Consider the following 19623-nt stretch of genomic DNA (forward strand, 5'->3'; position numbering starts at 1 on the left):
AGATGCCTAGCTCTCTATCGATATAGTGCTTGTAGGGATACGGTTACATAAATGTCAGTGACCATTACTTCAGGGTAGCTTCTACAGTGTTTATATAAACAAAAGGAAGGTGCACTCAACACAAGAGTCATACAGAACCATAAATGTTGTCCATTAATTTTTCAAGTTTATTCCAGATGGGTAAACAAAGACGGCAAACAGCCAACGCGTTTCGTCCCTTTTGCCAAGGAACTTCTTTAGGGCTGTGAGAATAACATAAGAGGACACAATTGTAGTACGACAACCAACGGAAACACACAACAAATACAAATACAAATATATAAATCAATAAATACACATTAATCCAAAACGAACATTAATATTGTAAACAGCATCATATATATAAAGACAAAAACAAAAGCAAAACATACAGAAATATATATAGCATATTTACTAAACAGACAATACATATATTTAGTTTGTCAATATAAAAAAAAAATTTATATGAACATTTTTGTATAAGAGCAAACACCCAATAAAGGAATTCCTGAATAAACAAACTCAGTTATCTTGCCCCACTAGTTTTCCCTTTATACTAAATTTATACATGATTGTTTCTAGATTAAAAAATTCATCAATCCAAACAAAAAAGGGCAGAACTTGTTATATCTAGCCATAAAGGGCAGAACAAACTGAAATGAACCTTCAAATTTTTTTTGAGGGGTTTTGGAACAAATATTTTTTTAGAGCAAATATTTTCAATAAGAAAGAAGAGAAAAAGAGAGAGAAGAGAAGAAAATAGCAAAATAATCTGGGGATATATAAGATCAATATCAATGCATATGAATCTAAAACTAGATAAAATCAATATCAATGCCTACTCCATAATAATAAAATTATGTATATAATCTCACCTAAAGATCAAAGTGATACGATTAATCTTGCAAGAGCAAAATAGCCATAGGCGAAAGATCCATTTGTCGCAGAATATTCAAAACATGTGTATCCAAGTCTAATAATCAAAACAACAAAAAATGGACAAATGCAGGTTATATCACATTTATCACATGGCTATACAAGAGTGAAGAATACTCTTAAACCGCGAACATTCACATATAGCGGAAACACGAAATGCCAATAGTATTTTCATAGCAGGCATCCGTCAGAAAAATAAAAATACCAAAAACACATTTAAACATTAAATCATCACATATCTCATGCCACTCATATAAATAAATCCTCAATTATACTCCTTATAAATCCCATATTTTAAATAATTGAAAAAAGGTGATAATACTGGAATAAGGAAAAAGGAAAAAGGGGGGATGTCTCACCAAATACAATTTCAGAGGTAACTTCCGTATTCAAGGTGATTCATAGCAGCATAAAGGATAGTGTCATAGAGATTTCTAGATTACTGAAGTAAAATATTTCATGGTGATTATAATCCCAATCTGTAGACAAAAAACAAACGAAGAATACTTATAAGTAATAGCCCATCCATGTATCAATATGTACTGTGAGTCGCTCCAATATCTTCACAAACAGATACATGAAAACACTATCCCTAAGGAACACTAGAAAGTGTGTTCCATAAATCAATGCAAGCGTTTTTATAGGATAATAAACCAGCAATATTGCAAGTGATATGTCATATGTTCACTTGCAAAAATACAAGATCATCAAACTGGCCTCATTTGTAAAAAACACAAATGTAAACAGAAAGGACGCATAGGTCTCTAACATATAAAGCCGATTAGAGACAACACTCCTCAAGAGACATATCACTATTGCCAACTCCCCATCGGACATAAGTCCACGTTTTTCTAGACATCCCAGTTATAACCACTAGCTTATAAAAGCAAAGTACGCAACATAAAGATTGGCAAGTAAACGTTATCCGCAGTTCGCGGCAAATTTTAAAAAACACCACAAGTGCAATGTAGCAAACGCACCCTAGCCATCCAGATTATAGTCACTTACTTGTAAAAATACAAATACAATGGGCAGCATAATAACTGACAAGCAAACATTACCCGCAATTCGCGGCAAGTTTTTAAAGGCTTCCCGGGTGCAACGTAACAGACGCATCCTACTTAATGACGCTCCATCAACGAAAAGGAACATAGAAAACGGCCTATATGTAAACTCATTCTAATACAGTCGCCATCTTTCTATGGGTAAACAACATACGATCTTCAGGCACAATATAAAATACGGATTAGATTTACATTGTAATCTAATTAGATACAATCTAAAAGTACTCTGAAAATAATCATACAGGTAATTCCAACATTTACAACAACTTACCAAAGGGTTACCAAAAAACGCTATCAGCATTTCGCGGCAAATTATAAAAAACCATCACAAGTGCAACGTAGCAAACGCACCCTAGCCAGCTAAATTATAGTCAATTACCTGTAGAAGTAAAATCGGCAGCATAGTAACTGACAAGCAAACATTACCCGCAATTCGCGGCAAGTTTTTAAAGGCTTTACGAGTGCAGCGTAACAGACGCATCCTACGTAATGACGCGCCATCAACGAAAAAGGACATAGAGAACGGCCTATATGTAAACTCATTCTCATACAGTGGCCATCTTTCTATGGGTAAACAACATACGATCTTCAGGCACAATACAAAGTAGAGATTAGATTTACCTTGTGATCCAATTAGATACAATCTAAAATTACTCTAAAAATAGTCATACAGGTAATACCAACATTTACAAAAACTTACCAAAAGGTTACCAAAGATGTTCCGAACAATCAAATGAAAAAAACAAATGAAAAAACAGAGAGAAAAGAAAGAGAGAAGGACACATACTATACCAAACGCATAATATGCGTATATTTCAACACAGATATTAAGCAAAACCAAAAAGGTGATAAAGGCACAATCCAAGTAAATACACACATTGGAAAAAACGCATAACAAGAGTCTGATCTAACAAACGACGCTATGCCGAACATTGCTGTAGATAACGGCACATCCTCAATCAGTGTATCCACATATTCAGGCATAATAATATACCCAAAATGAACGAATAGCAAATAATCAATGTAAAGAGTGTAAGGAATATAAAAAATATAAAAAATACCCTCACACACGATACGCATAACATTCTGTAGAAGTATATTGCGCCAAATTTGGAAAAAGGGTAAGGAACATCACACAAGACTCATAATCAGAATGTATATACATCAAGAAACACACAATAGCAAGATCATGTACCAAACAATGAATATAAGATGCTGGCACAGGTATAATATGCACATTTCACTGACGTTATCATCACTTATCATTCTTGAAACCAAATTTATGGTGAGTATTAGTTAAAGACACTAAGAATAACACGTCTCATTGATGATTACAGACAGTATATTAGTTAACTTTAAAAACCCAAGTTTTAAAATGTAAGATTTTTACAAAAAAATATTTATATATCATATATAAAGGAAACCAACTCTTTATTTAATCAAGATCTCTAGGGTCTCATGCTGATCCCAATACTCATCCCAGGAAGTAATGGAGCTCTTTATCCGTATTATGGCCCATCCGAGTGGCCCTTAGGCGACATATCCATTTAGCCTCCCTTTGTCTAACCTGGAGCTCCCTGTTGCCACCTCTGTTGCCAATTGGGACATGGTCAATGCCATGGAACCAAAACGTACTGTTGTTTGGGTGTGCTTTCTTATAATGTTCACTCAAAGGGTATCTGTTGTCACCATTCAGTATCGCCCTACGGTGTTCCTGTATCCTGATTTTTAATTGGCGAACTGTACTCCCCACATAAATAATTCCACAGATGCATCCCATTACATAGATAACATGTGTGGTATTACAATTTATAAAGTGTAGTATATCATATGCTTTTGCGGTGTTGTAGGAAAACTTACAGATTTTATTTTTGCCACTAGGACAAATGTTGCACGCTCCACATGTAAAAAAGCCCCTTGGTTTCTGCGGTAACCATGTGGCATTGTTACTGATAACGTAACTGGGGCATAGAGAATTGCGTAATGACTTACCCCTTCTATAAGCAACAGAGGGTACATTGTTAATGGAGTTTTTTATCCCGGAATCTCCTTTAAGATGCTCCAATTTTTCTTTAATATGTTATAGATTTTTCCACTATTGATGTTATATTGTGTGATGAATCTTACAGTGCTATTCGTCATCACTTCTTTAGATTTCTTTTGTTTCTCTCGTAGTGTGTCCTCCCTCTTTATAAGCTGAGTTTTCTCTATTGCTTTGTCAAGAAGTTTACTTTTGTAGCCTCTCTGTAAGAATCTTTTTTTAGATTCTGCAATATTGTAGAGATAGGTAGTTTCCTCGCTGCAATTTCTTCTTATCCTGGTTAATTCCCCATAGGGGATATTTTGGACAACGGACCTTGCATGAGCACTTTCTGCATGCAATATACCGTTACATGCTGTGTATTTCCTATACAGAGTACTCTGTAAGATGCCATCCTTGATATAAAAACTTGTATCAAGAAAATGTATTCTTTCTCTGTCATGAGCCATAGTAAATTGTACGTTGTATTCATTGGTGTTTAGATACGTGAAATATTCTGTTAAAGATTCCAAGGAACCAGACCAAAGACAGATAATATTGTCTATGTACCTCCCCCAGAACACGATGTTATTAGTCCAGGGGGAGGCACATCTGCCCCAAGCATGCTCCCTCTCGAACCACCCCATGAAGAGGCAGGCGTAAGAGGGAGCAAACCTGGAGCCCATGGCTGTACCAAGTATCTGTTGAAACCAACACTTATCAAATAGAAAGAAGTTGTTACTGAGAATGATGTCAATCATTTCTATGATCATTTCATTGAATATATATAGATCAGCACTATCCTTGTCCAGAAAGGATTGTACCGCCAAAATACCTAGATCTTTCCGTATACAGGTGTATAGGCTTATAGCTTCTACAGTGTGTATATAGCAAGTTTGGAGGCCAGCTCACCCTGAAGACCCTGTAGTTCCCTCCCTTGGATAGTTCACTGGGTCCTGTGACAGTGTGTGGCTTGTAAACCCCCCCAACCTGGTCAAATGGAGGAGGGGGGTGGACTGGTGTGTTCAGAAGGAACGGGTAGTTTACGAACCCCGTGGGTGTTCCCGGAAATACACTAAGGTTTGGGGGAAAGGGCTGGGCAGTTGGTCTAACATGATGTATCGTCCCCACAATTGATGCGCTAGGCCCATACAATTTTTACTGTGTGTCGATTGAGTTACCCCGCTTGGAAACTGGACTGTGCATATTTTATGTTGCACTATGGTGTGTGTGTGTGTTTTACTCCAATGTTTTGCCATTGCGTTGGTGTTTTAAAACTGGAAAACTCAATAAAATTGGTTTATCAAAAAACAAAAAAAGCAGCTAAGCTTTTCGGTAACTGAAAAGAGGGAAAAATCACAACATCATATTTTAAAACCCTTACACCCTCCCTGTGCTATCTCTAAACCCTATGCTAATTCTAGCAGATGAATAAATAAACCTGAGTTTCGAATGTAGTGTGCATATCTGGACAAAAGGGATTGTTGTATGTTTGGAATAGCTTTTTGTGATGTGCTCATCTGGGATCTGCATCTGTGACCTGGGTGAAGTTTCTCTCTTAAATAAGTGGTCAAGTAATAGTCCTCATATATTGTATCTTGTCTGAGATGGAATTTGCCATGTCAGCTTTTGAATGCTCTGACATAATCATATACATAGGTGGATGTACTAATTAGGTAAGAATATGTAAATATAGACTACATTGTTTGGTTATGGTTGTTATTTGACCTTGACAAAGACACCTGTCCCAGACTGATGTCACACTAGGGGTTTTGTTAATATCTATATCTGAACGACTTGACAGTTTCACTGTTCTTGGAAAGATAGGTGAAAAAGATAATTAATTAAGGTACAATTTTTACTATTTAACAGCCATGTTCTATGACCCATTTTCCCTTGACCTCAACTGACGGCTGTGGCTATCACTGCTGTTGTTCTTCTCTTGCCTTATAATTGATGCTTGATATATACATATTAGTGCTGCAACTATATGATGATTTTCTTGAATTACTGAGGCTTGGCTGAGTTTCATGAACTACCCTTTATGGGGAGTTCTGTTGCTTCAATTGAATTTTGAGCTTTATGCTCTTTTTATCTCACTCTTTTCCTTTTAACTAGAACTTGTAATGAGTTCTGCTACTACCCATTCTGGTCCTGTTCTTTAGAAGAGAATATTATTCCTTTATGGAACGCACTTGATGCATTATTTGTGGATTGGTTCTAACCCTTTTTATACATGAGATTTCTGTATTATCAATTAATCAGAATAAAAATATTCTTACTAATCTCTTAATGAGAAATAAAGCTTCTAATTGAAAACTAATTCAAACTCACCATAGACTGAACTTAGAACTGTAATTGTGACTTTACTTAATATGATACAATAGCTCCTGACTCAAAAATGGTGGCCGAGGTCTGTCACCGGAAGCAAGTTATACTCTGAAACCAGCACGGGAATAGGGCTTAATTCTGTCAGTGATGGTAAGAAAAGCTTGAACTATATTTATTTACATTTTGTTACTCATCCCTATCAGTTTTCTGGTAGCAGAGTTATGGCAAAATAATTACCCAGTGATGCGTCATCTATTGTAATTTGTGTTTAATGGTCTATCATTGAGATGAGAGTGAATGGTTTGATGAATGGAGATGTTTATTGTTTATATATGAAAAAGTTAATTCAGGCTTGACATAGCCTAAGATCCCGGGTTATTGAGATAAGTGTGGAAAATACTTAAATAGCCATAGTCGAATAGTATTTATTGTTTGCAGGTTTTGTGGTATAGAGTGTGAGGTACCGTCACCTAAACAATTGAGAAAGGGACATTAAAGAACTGTTGTGATTGTAATAATATTGATTTATATTAGCAGAACCCAATTGTACAAAGGGGGCAGCTGCACCGATTAGGGTGATTTCACGCTGGTCGAGATTTCACTTGTGAATGTGAAATTAATTTTGTGTGGTAAAAGTCAGAAGGTATAAAAACCTTAATATTCAGGTTGTTAAATTACTATTGTTTTCTTTAGCAGAGCAAACAGGAATTGTTATATGTTATTATTATCATTTTGAAGATTTCTGTTGAATCGTGCAAGTATGAAAGAAAATTGTAAAGAAGGGTAAATTGCTGCTAGGCGTGAGATTATACGTCATAGTGTGTTGCACAGAGATTGGTTGGTTGGTGTAATGTCGTGCTACGATTGATTGGTGATGTCAAGGTGTCAGCCTGTGATACATCAGTGGTTGTGTGTATACTGCATTGGTATTTGTTTATAGAAACCCGATAAATACCAACTGTAACAGGATTGGAGTAAAAAAAACCTGACATCTATGGAACAGAATCAAAATATTGAATTGGGATTGTTTTACCTTATGATTTTGTGAGAATCATGAAATGCTTTTGTTAGACCTGATGGTCTTCCCCCAACGTTTTAGCTGCCTCCCTCTATTTTTCTGACCTTGTTTTTTCTGACTTTAGGACTCTGCCCACTTTACCACTGCTAACCAGTGCTAAAGTGCTTGTGCTCTCTCCCCTAAATATAGTAATATTGGTTCATTCCCAATTGCCATATTTAATTTACTTATAAGTCCCTAGTAAAGTGCACTACATGTGCCCTGGACCTGTAAATTAAATGCTGCAAGTGGGCCTGTAGCACCGATTGTGCCACCCACATAAGTAGCCCCATAACCATGTCTCTGGCCTGCCATTGCAGGGCATGTGTGTGCAGTTTACTGCCACTTCGGCATTTAAAACTACTTACCAATCCTTAAACTCTCCTTTTGTTACACATAAATCACCCCTAAGGTAGGCCCTATGTAGCCCATAGGTCAGGGTGCTGTGTAAGTAAAAGGTAGGACATGTACTTTTAAGTTTTACATGTCCTGCTAGTGATAAACAGTTACATCTGTTTTCCCCTACTGTAAGGCCTACTCCTTGCATAGGCTAACATTGAGAATTCCTTAAAATACCTTTAAGCTGTAATTCTATATTAGAAAGGAGTAGCTTCATCATGTTTCATGTCTCTGGAATGATAACGATGAATCCTCTCTACTGGTAAAGCTGGATTTAACATTACTGCTTTAGAAATGCTACTTTTAGAAAGTATAAAAGTAAAGAGTGTTATGGACGTGCATTAATTATTGATACCTTCGAAGAAAACCACCTTAAATCATGAAATCATTTATTCCACCTTTTCTTATTTTATTCAAGTACAAACATGGTCGACATTTGATTCATGATATGGAGAAAGATACTACACAGTACAATTAAAAACTGAAATGATAATAATATATGAAACATTTCACACAGAAACACATCAAGAAATAAACAAATGTTTGCAAATAACACAATATAACGACGGACAACAGACCAGTCCTTATTTGAAAGGCAGTGCAAAAAATGTATATTCTTTAGAATGCGTTATGTCAGATACAGCTAGACCACACAAAGATTACAACAGGCTAAATGTCCTGTTTGTATACATAAACTAGTAGTGGCTACTGCTAGCTGAGAGGGGTCGACGCATTTCTGAACCCAATTCAATTTGGGGGTTCTCCTCAGGACCAGGACGTGGTCAGATACAATTGTGATGGAGAAATCAATGGACAACTTTAGTGGGCAGAAAGTTTATAATCACAGGATTGGAGGTTTATCTCATATGTGTAAACTGTTGTGTAGTGGTGTTTTCACTGTGTTACTTTATAACTTATTGCACAAATACTTTACATGTTTCCTTCTTAGTTAAGCCTGCCTGCTCTGTGCCAAGATACCAGAGGGTGAGCACAGGATAATTTAGGTTGTGTTGTGACTTCCCCTGACGAGGATTGTGGTCTCTACTTGGACAGGGTGCATACCTCTGCTAACTAGAGAACCTATTTCTAGCAGCTTTAAAGAATTTAAGAGCTTCATAAAGGGTGATGTTACAATTCCGATACAGGAAGGTGAAGAGTCACTGCCCAAGGGGACACAGGCACATTGCATGACAACTTAATTGAGAGTACATACATGTTTATGGCTTCATCACTGGTGCAAAAATACTGAGAAAGATGGTTCATTAAGATATCCAAAATATTGTACCTTGGAGACTAGAATTATTGAAACATTTTAAGAAAAATTGTATAAAATGAAATTGCCCCCTAGACCCACACAATATGAAGCTTTGAATATGTGTCAGAAAATTGCACAAGAGAAAGAACGGGGAAAATATCAGAAACAAACAAAAAGAGCAATGCATTGTAGTGAGGATATGGGATTCACTGCTTACATTGTTAAGTTAGCATAAGTTAGTATAAGCTTGGCTGCCATGTTGCCGCTTTTGCACACGTTTCTACATGATTTTGTTTTCCCAAATCCTCTGCCTGTGCCCGCTCACATGCGAACCGTCTACCTTTCACTTCTCTTTCTGTACTCTGATGCTCCATCTGCACAGCGTGTTCAAGGTTGAAAAACAATGTGATCTCTTAATCTGCTTTCGTCAGTCCCAAGCATGTTGGACATAATACTACCACAGTTGTACTACTGAAAATCGAGTGCTTTTAATATGGCATTGCATGCATGTTAGACACTTGAAGAAAAATCTTTTCGAAGAGAATAGCTGTGTTTGTCCGGAGATGTAAACCTTTGTATCTAAACCTGGAGGTATGGGGTCCCTCTGACAAAGCCCAGAGGTCTTCTATAATTATTATAAACTATAAATTATTATAAACTAGTTCCTAGCACGAGGAGGGTGGTAAGGCACAGTAGGCCTTTTTACTACTAGCTTTATATAATGCTATCCCCGTTCGTATTTTATGGAATTGTAACAATGCTTACTATATTGAGTTTATGCATATTGCTGCTAGTATTGGCTCGTGTACTGTATTATAGAGTACGTTAGTTAAAATAAACATTTTAAACTATACTGTGTCCCTAATTACTAACATTGTGGACAAGTATGAGTGAGTTGGCGAAAGAGTGTTCTTGCTCCCGCGATTACTGAGAGCGTCTGAGTTACACGTTCTAGGATGTCTAATCATTGGTAGCTTCGCTGTAGTACGTGAGGAAATTCGATTTTCGATCACGATCGAATTGAGCCCCCATTTTGTGCTCCGCCGCCATTTTGTATTGCCCTCACTCAGGCAGCCCGACGAACGAAGTCTTTTCTGCTTTTCCTGCAATATTGTGTCAAAATAGCCTTGTGCCTCTGTTTACAAAGCTGGTGTTAGAGACCGGCCGAGTACACTAATCCCTGTCTGGTTTTTCTAATCCCTGTCTTAACTATCTGTTGGTTCACACTATTCTCTTCTGACTTTATCTTATCTTCTGGCCTTCGCTGTCCTCTGCTCGTATTCCCTCGTTTCACAACTGTCCTCCAAAACACATAAACGTATTTCACCACCTGCAAGTCAGTTGCGGACACATTAATACATTAACCTGTGGGAGGGATGGCAAACACAATTGGAGGAGAGGCTTCTTCGGGTTACTCGATACCTATGTTTTCCAATCCTTTCTATTGGCTCTGACTTACTTCCAGACTATTCTTATTGGTTTTTCATGTATGTCTTAGGTGTGTTCTTGGTTAATGTATATGTCACCTATGTACTATAAAAGATTGTGCGCCACGGAGTGAAGTGGCAGTCTCCTGAGAACATACCGTGTGTACTTCTAGGACAACTGTACTAGCTGCAGCTAATAAAATCTGATCTTTTACGCCGACAGAGTGTCCCCGTGTCTCTGTTAGCTGAAGCAGGTGAACCCTGCGCCGCCAGGCCCATAAGGTTTCTGGTTCTTCAAATGGCGCCCAACGTAGGGCGGCTTCAGAGGTAGTGGTTCTGCCTGAAGGTCGTGAGGAACCCCGCAAGAAAATTCTGGAGGAATCGCGAACCACGTCAAGCGACCCTTGTATGTCGAAAGTGGTCCGAAGGTCTTTTGCAGCGTGGTTACTCCTTCCTGACGGCTACTGACGACTGCTGCCCTGACTGCTGCCCTGACTTGGCCCTCTTTTTTTGGTGATGTATGGTAAAGCGAGACGATAGACGGGCCTCTGTTGGTGTAAGAAGACATCTTAGTTAAGTATTGGTGGGTCGCTCCCACATTTAAGTTCTTTGGTTCTTTGGTTCTTAGGTTCTTTGGGTCTTTGATTCGGGTATTGCAATAACCGAAGCCGAGGGGTAAGTACATTTGTGCTGTGTTAATTGAGTTAACCCCCTTGATGTTTGTGAACAGTCCAGTGAAATAACGATGCCTGGTCTGACTAAGTTTAAGAAACTTTGTTGCTTTGGTTGTAATAGGGATTCCCGGCTGGAGGACTCTTGTCCGATTCCTTCGGTTGGAACTCCCACTTATGAGCTCTATTCTAAACATGGTGTTGGCCCCATTGCCTTTAACGAGACATGGATCCGATACACGAAGAATGATGGTGTTCTAAAATGGCCCGAAAATGGTAGTTTTGAGCCTGACATACTAGATAATTTGGAAACTATTTTATTCAAAAGAAAAGCCCGGCCGGCAATGTTTGACTCATCCCGCCTTTGGCGTAAGGAAGCCAAACAGAGAAAAATTAAGCAAGAAAAACGAGATAGGAAAGCACAGGTTATGACAATTATACAGGCTGCCCAGCAATTTAAAGATGATGAAGTTAACAATGCAATGGAAATTTCAGAGAGACAGCATCGTATGGCGATAGATAAATGCTATCTGATGTTGCCAGCTTCCCCTTCTGATAAAAGAAAGGACTTAGAGGAAGATCCCTTGATGTCTCACCTATTGAGATTGCCTCCGCCCTATGTACAAGGTGCTAATGCACCCCCGTTGTTACAGCCTGAAAAGCCGCCAGTTGCGCCTCCGCTTGCTCCGGCTCTTCCACATTTGCCCCCTCAAGTATTGCCGCCTCTGCTAGCTTTGCCTTTGACTCCTTTTCCTTCCTCTTCATTGCCCTCTGTTCCCCTAGTAATTACTGATTCTTCTCTAGTTAGTTCGCCTAATACCTTGTCCCCTATCCTTATGTCAAATTCTCCGTCTATGCATAAACGACTCACAGATACGGTCTCTGGTCTTTTATCTCCTTTCTTTGAGGCGTTAAATGTGTCTCCGGCATTTTCTCGAAGACAGTCTCGTAGTCAGTTCCCAGCTTCCGAAGAACGAGAAAGGTTGGACTCTCTCGCTCGCAAATGGATTGAGAAGGGGCCTCAGTATAGTGTACCTGACATTATGCCTACCTTCTCACAGTGGAATGCGCCTTAGCAGAGATATGTTTTCAATGTTATGTGTGATACTCTTGTTAAAAGTTGGGAGGATATGGACTTGGGTTTGGTTCCTCAGGGTCTGTTAGATATTTAGGCTAATTTTGATAAGGGTCTCATTGTGGGTTCTAAGGTTGAGGACGCTGTAAAGACACTTGTTACCTTTAGAACTTTATTTACCTCACAGGCTTTTCTTGACTCCGATCGCTCAGTTAGGTTGACACTGAAAAATTACCCAATGAGAGAGGTTCCTCCGGTATGGAGAGAAGAGGTTCCAGCAGCAGGTGCTAATCAAGCTATTACTGCTTACTTCCAGCGAATATGGGTACATGTGCCCTGGAAAAGATCTGAAGTTTTGGCTCTTAAACAGTCTCTACCGGATCCTCGTAAGAACCCTGCAGGTTATTATAAAGAATTGTCACAGACTGTTGATGCCTGCATTATGAATTTAGCAGATATTGATATGTTGATGGGGAATGTAGTCCCACAAGCGTTATGGGATAGGATTCGTAAGGAGAATCATGCTCAAGAATTAGGTGGAGACTGGGATGCTATAATTGCCGCAGATAGAGCCCAAGTGGGTGGTGCGAAGCCTGATGCTTTGATTTCAGAACTCCCTGATAGGATTATTACATTAATGAAAACGATGATGCCTGCCCTTAGAGTTAACTGGGATAAACTAACTGCGTGTAAACAGAAGAAAGATGAGAGTGTCTCCGATTTCTTTACTCGTTTCGAGGAGACATTCATTGATCACAGTGGTCAGGACATGACTACAGAGGGTGGACAGCGATTATTTGTAGATAAGTTCGTATTTAATTTGCTACCTGAGCTATCGCATAAGTTGAAAGACTCTGAAAGTTCATGGGCTGTTTCCTCTTCAGCCCAGATATTGGCTACTGCCCAATATTATGAAAATAGAGATAAAGAAGAGAAAAAGACTAAAGAATTGAAAACTAAGGTTCTCTTGCAACAGGCATATCCACCCCGTTATGCTCAGCCCCAGTTTCAACAGCCTCCACAGTTTCAGAGGGTGTATCAAAAGCCTGAGCCATATACTCCACGACCTTTGTTAGGTCCTAATCAATGTGCCTATTGTAGAGAGGAAGACCATTTTAAGAATAGTTGTCCGGTTTTATTACAGCGCAATGGGACACTATCTGCTCCACGAGGTCGTGGTGGCCTCCAGTCAGCAAACAGAGGTAGAGGTCGAGGTATGTTGACCCAAGAACAGCGTTCCCTTCCTCCTTCTAATTCTGTGAACTACTTTGATCAGCAAAACGCTCGGTCTACACAGTATTACAATGAGGATTGTTATGTTGAAGGCGAGAATGAAAGTCTTCATGTTAACTAGGACAGCCCTGTACAAAGTGAGGGAGTTGTGTCGATTCCAGTAGATCAGAATGGACCTTATGTTAATGTCACTACAATGGGGGTTTCAGAGCCATTTCTTTTAGATACTGGTGCGATGAGAAGTTCTATCATTCATTCAAAACTCCCTGGGGCACCTTTGTCTGGCTTAACGAATGTATCTGTAGGTTTTTCTGGCACCCCAGTTCGTAATCCGGTTTCTTGCCCTTTGCCTATTTCAATTGGTTCTTATGATTTAGAAGTTCCGCTTCTCTTAACGAATGGATGCGGCGAGAATCTATTGGGCTTGGATCTATTGAAAAGATTGCATGCAACGATATATTGCTCTCCTTCTGGTGTATATCTTACTTTAGGACAGAAACTGACTTCTCCAATGTATTTGTCAAAAGATCAATTCCCACCTGAATTGCTCTCTCTTCCTACAACGCTTTGGGCCACGGGTCCAAATGATGTTGGTTGTCTTGAAATTCCACCTTATGTTGTTACTCTCAAACCCAATGCTGAATTGCCACGTGTTCCTCAATATAGAATTTTCACTGAAGGTGAAAGAGCGCTTTTGGAAATCATTCATGATTTGATTCAGAAGGATGTGGTTGAGGAAACGAGAGGTAACATATGTAATAGCCCTATTCTTCCTGTTCTTAAACGCACTGATCCTTCTCAGCCTCCTGTTTATCGCTTTGTAATTGATCTTCGGGAGATAAACAAAATTGTTGTACCACAGTTTCCTGTTGTCCCAGATATCACTGCGTTGTTGACGATGATACCTTCTACAGCGGTTTGGTTTTCTGTTATCGATCTGAAAAATGCTTTCTTTAGTATTCCCATTGCTGAAGAGAGTAGGGACATTTTTGGCTTCTCTCTTGGAGGCCGAAGCTTCCGGTTCAAACGCGCACCTCAAGGCTATTGTGAAAGTCCCTCTATTTATAGTCAAGCTCTGAAATGTCATCTTGATGCTTTTTTCTTGCCATCTGGTGCTGCTCTCATTCAGTACATGGACGACTTGTTAATCGCTGCTGATTCAGAGGATATATGTAAGAATGTGACGGTTGCATTGTTGCGACACTTATCCAATCTTAATCATAAGGTTTGACCTTCTAAGCTGCAATATGTTCGCCGAGAGGTTACCTACTTGGGTCATCTCTTATCAAAGGAGGGAAGACGATTAACCCCAGAATGTATCCAAGCTACTGCGCAAATGTCTGTGCCATCCACACAAAGAGAGGTACGTGCCTTTCTAGGGATTACTTCCTATTGTAGGCAGTGGATCCCTAACTTCTCTCTGTTGGCCAAACCTTGGTTGGCACTCACTTTGAAAGATACGCCTCAGCCCCTTCCATGGACTGACGAATGTCAGAGGAGTTTTACTGATTTACGTGTTGCTCTGTGTTCCGCTCCTGTGCTAGGTACTCCTGATTACAGTAAGCCTTTTACGCTCTATGTTCATGAAAGAGAAGGTTGTGCGTTGTCAGTCGTAAGACAGTGATTTGGAGATAAACAACGACCATGTGCCTATTTTTCGGCTACGTTAGATCCAGTAGCTAAAGTATTGCCTAGTTGTCTTAAAGCGACAGCAGCAGCAGCAATTTCTATTCGACAGTCTGCTGGAATGGTGCTAGATAACACTCTTATTGTTATGGTGCCACATGGAGTGGATACTTTGCTAAACAGAACAAAAACACAGCATCTTACGAGTGCTCGTTTGTCTGGATATGAGCTGACGCTCTTGGCTAGTCACGTGCATATCAAGCGATGTAATACTTTAAATCCAGCTACTTTGTTGCCTCTTCCAGAAGAGAAAGGTGTTCAAGAACAACATTTTTGTTTCTTCCGTACTGAGGAAGAGACAAAGGGTAGAATTGACTTAACAGATACGCCATTAGTGAATCCGGATGGAACGCTATGGGTAGATGGTTCTTGTTTTAAGCTTCCTAATGGAGAGACAACTTCAGCCTATGCTGTTACTACCTTGCATACAGTCGTAGAAACAGCACGCATCAGACATAATTCAGCTCAGGCAGCTGAACTGATAGCCTTAACCAGAGCGTGTGTGTTATCCAAAGGAAAAAGAGTGAACATGTATACCGATAGCCAGTACGCTTTTGGTGTGACATTCAATTTTGGACGTTTGTGGAAAGAAAGGGGATTCCTTATTTCCCACGCCACTAAGATACAACATGGTCAGTTGGTGACTGACCTTCTTGAGTCACTTGCTTTGCCTACCCAGATAGCAATTGTGAAATGTAGCGCACATAAGAAGATTACTGACGATGTTGGTCGCGGGAATGCATTTGCGGATGAGGTAGCGAAAAAGACAGCCAGAGATGCTACAAGTCACATGTATGTTGCGGGCCCTGCAAATTGGGTCAGAGAAAAAGGAATGTGTGAGGACACAGTAGAAAGTGTGAAGTCAATTCAAGAAGAGGCTACAGAGAAAGAATTAAGAAAGTGGAAAGAAAGTACAGGAATGTTAGACGAGATGGGATGTTGGGTGGAATTGTCCGAGCACCAACGTTGGCTGTTACCAGACGCTTATGTACTACCTGTAGTTACTATGGTGCATGGTCCAGCCCATCTAAGTGCACAAGGAATATGCAAGCTTCTGGCTCCAGTGTGACTAAACGAAGGAATCCCAAAGTGTGCAGAAAATGTAGTGAAACATTGCATAATTTGCTTAATGTACAATCCAGGAAAGGGAACCCCAACTCCAGCAGGTCATTTTGCTCCTCCAACCTATCCATTTGAGGTGTTGCAAATCGATTACATTCACATGGAACGATGCAACAATCTCAAATATGTTCTAGTGGTGGTATGTGCCTTTTCCAGATGGATAGAGGCTTACCCCCTGAAAGACAATACTGCTTTATCTACAGCCAAAGTACTTCTAAAAGAGATTTTCCCTAGATTTGGTTTGCCGCGCATTGTCTGGAGTGACAATGGGAGCGAATTTGTGGGCCAAGTCATGCAAAAAGTTTGTGCAGGTCTTGGTATAAAACAGAAGTTCCATGCGGCAAACCATCCACAGTCAGCGGGTCTAGTGGAATGCTACAATGGTACTTTGAAGCTTAAGCTTGCGAAAGTGCAGGCTAGTACAGGCCTTAGTTGTCCCGATGCCCTACCTTTGGCTCTTCTATCCACCAGAACGGCTGTGCATTCTCGTTTGGGACTTAGCCCTTATGAGATACTTTTTGGACGCCCAGCTAATGTATGGGGAGTCCCTCGCCCTAAAAAGTACTCTTATATACCATACCCGATGTTGATAGATTATTTACACGACCTCACAACTAAATTATGTGTTCTCCATCAACAGGTTCAGAGTGCTTTGCCAGAGGCCTCCACAGACTCAGGTCATTCCATCCAACCAGGTGACTGGGTTTGTGTGAAGTATTTCCAAAGGACGAAGAACTTGGAGCCTCGCTGGAGAGAACCCCGTCAGGTGTTCCTAACTACTCGTACAGCAGTAAAGGTTGAAGGAAAGAAGAACTGGATCCACGGTGTGCACTGCAAGAAGGTTCCTTTGCCTTTGCCCTTTGATCAGTGGGTCCGTAAGGGTATAAGTGACTCTGAAAGCGAGAAGGTTCCCCGATTCATACCTTTTAGTGATGCACGCTTGAATGGAACACTGTCAGAAAAAGAAAACGACGACATTCTCCAAGAAGCTGTACCATCACATTTTCGTCTGAACACCACAAATCCACGAACATTGTTTCAGGATCAGACTGTACCTGATAAGGCTCATTACGATTTAAGACCTAGATTAAAGAAGAAAACTTGAGATCCTCTCTTCCATGTAGTTTCTATCCCGGTTGCAGGGTCACGGTAGGAGTCGTGGTTGTGACCTGAGTAGTGGCAATAGCCCTGCAGGACTTGCAGTGTCATAGGACGGCAGACAATCGTGACCAAGTGATTAAAGAAGATTGCCGTGAGCATCCATTTAGAAGATGGAAACTACATTAGGCGAAAGAGAGAGAAAAAACAAAATGAAAGACAATTATTGTAAAATAATATACAGTCGATGTGGTATAACTTTATGTGTTTTCATATTATTGTGTATTTTGTTGGTGTGTACAGGTTGGATTATTCATGCTATACAGCAAAAAGTTGTCCCTTCTTCTATTACTGTGCCTTCTTATTCTACTATCTCTCCGCATCTATTTCATACACTCCCTCAACATGAACTCGTTAGAAGAATTGAATATTACAATAATTCATTTATCCAGTTATTACACCAACACCAATTAGTAATTAATACAACCGATTGTTGGGTGTGTGGACTAATGCCTCATACCACGGAAAAAGGGATGCCATATTTAGTCCTTCCGTTCTCTTATGAAGGTTCTGCTTGGGCTTATTTTGTTCTTTTCTCTAACGCTTATAAAAGCCGATTTAAACGACCTGTCAGTTCCTATATTGGTGGACCCGATTTCAGTCATAGTTCATTGATAAAGGGAATGGTAGCTATGGCCAAAATCATGGAAAACAGTAACATTTCTGTTGATGAGAGAAAAGCATATACTAATTGAAACGTCACTCATTATTTCACTAGCCTTAGTGCTAAGGTTAAACAGGGAAAATCTCCACCAATTTGGACTGTACCGCATCAAGGCAATTTTTGTTTGCAAATAAATGGCCAGACTACTGACATCGAACAGAAAAAAAGATTTTGTTCCCATACATACATCCACTCATCTCAGAATTCGCCGCCGTTAGTTCCATCTCAGGGCACGTATTTTATCTGTCACGATAGAGCCTATACGTGGTTGCCAACTGATTTTTCTGGAACTTGCTATATAGCTTTTCTTCTTCCCCCTACATACACTGCTTCTTCAAATTTTCATAGAAACAGATATGGCAGAGGAATTATTGATTCCAAAGACACAGCAGGACAAGAGGGAGGGGACTTCCTTAAAGGATTTCTTCCTTTTTGGGGTCCTATGGCAAACAGCAGGAATATGAGACAACTGGTTTGTGTTGTAGAGACTACCATAGACATCACTGTAGGAGCTTTAAGTAATATTACAGCGGAACTACAAGCGGATCGTCTTATGACTTTACAGAACCGAGTTGCCTTAGATGTTATTCTTGCAGATCGTGGTGGAGTCTGTAAATTGATCAAATCAAGTTGCTGTATTTATATACCTGATGATGCTCCGACAGTATACCAGGCCATCTCTAAATTACATATAATCTCCGAATCGATTCATCAGGACGAAGGAGATTGGTCGTTATTGGGATGGTTTTGGGGACTACTGTCCAAATGGGGTTCGAAAGTGCTAACATTTCTTGGTATGGTTTTAGCCATCATTTTCTCTTGTTGTCTTTGTATGCACTGTGGTCCCGCCATCTGCGACCTTTGTGCTACTATGTGCATCCCAAAACCCAAGACACAAAGAACAGAGAATATTAGAATGATGTTACAGCAACAGCTCGATGACCTCATGGCTATCGACATCGACTCAGATTAACGTGAGTCTGTGTATCTTGCCTGAGTTCTGGCAAAAGGAGGGTCTGAGGAAATTCGATTTTGATCACGATCGAATTGAGCCCCTATTTTGTGCTCCGCCGCCATTTTGTATTGCCCTCACTCAGGCAGCCCGACGAACGAAGTCTTTTCTGCTTTTCCTGCAATATTGTGTCAAAATAGCCTTGTGCCTCTGTTTACAAAGCTGGTGTTAGAGACCGGCCGAGTACACTAATCCCTGTCTGGTTTTTCTAATCCCTGTCTTAACTATCTGTTGGTTCACACTATTCTCTTCTGACTTTATCTTATCTTCTGGCCTTCGCTGTCCTCTGCTCGTATTCCCTCGTTTCACAACTGTCCTCCAAAACACATAAAGTATCTCGCCACCTGCAAGTCAGTTGCGTACACGTTAATACATTAACCTGTGGGAGGGATGGCAAACACTATTGGAGGAGAGGCTTCTTCGGGTTACTCGATACCTATGTTTTCCAATACTTTCTATTGGCTCTGACTTACTTCCAGACTATTCTTATTGGTT

The sequence above is a fragment of the Triturus cristatus genome, chromosome 5_1 (assembly GCF_964204655.1).
Source record: "Triturus cristatus chromosome 5_1, aTriCri1.1, whole genome shotgun sequence".
NCBI classification, from domain to species: domain Eukaryota; kingdom Metazoa; phylum Chordata; class Amphibia; order Caudata; family Salamandridae; genus Triturus; species Triturus cristatus.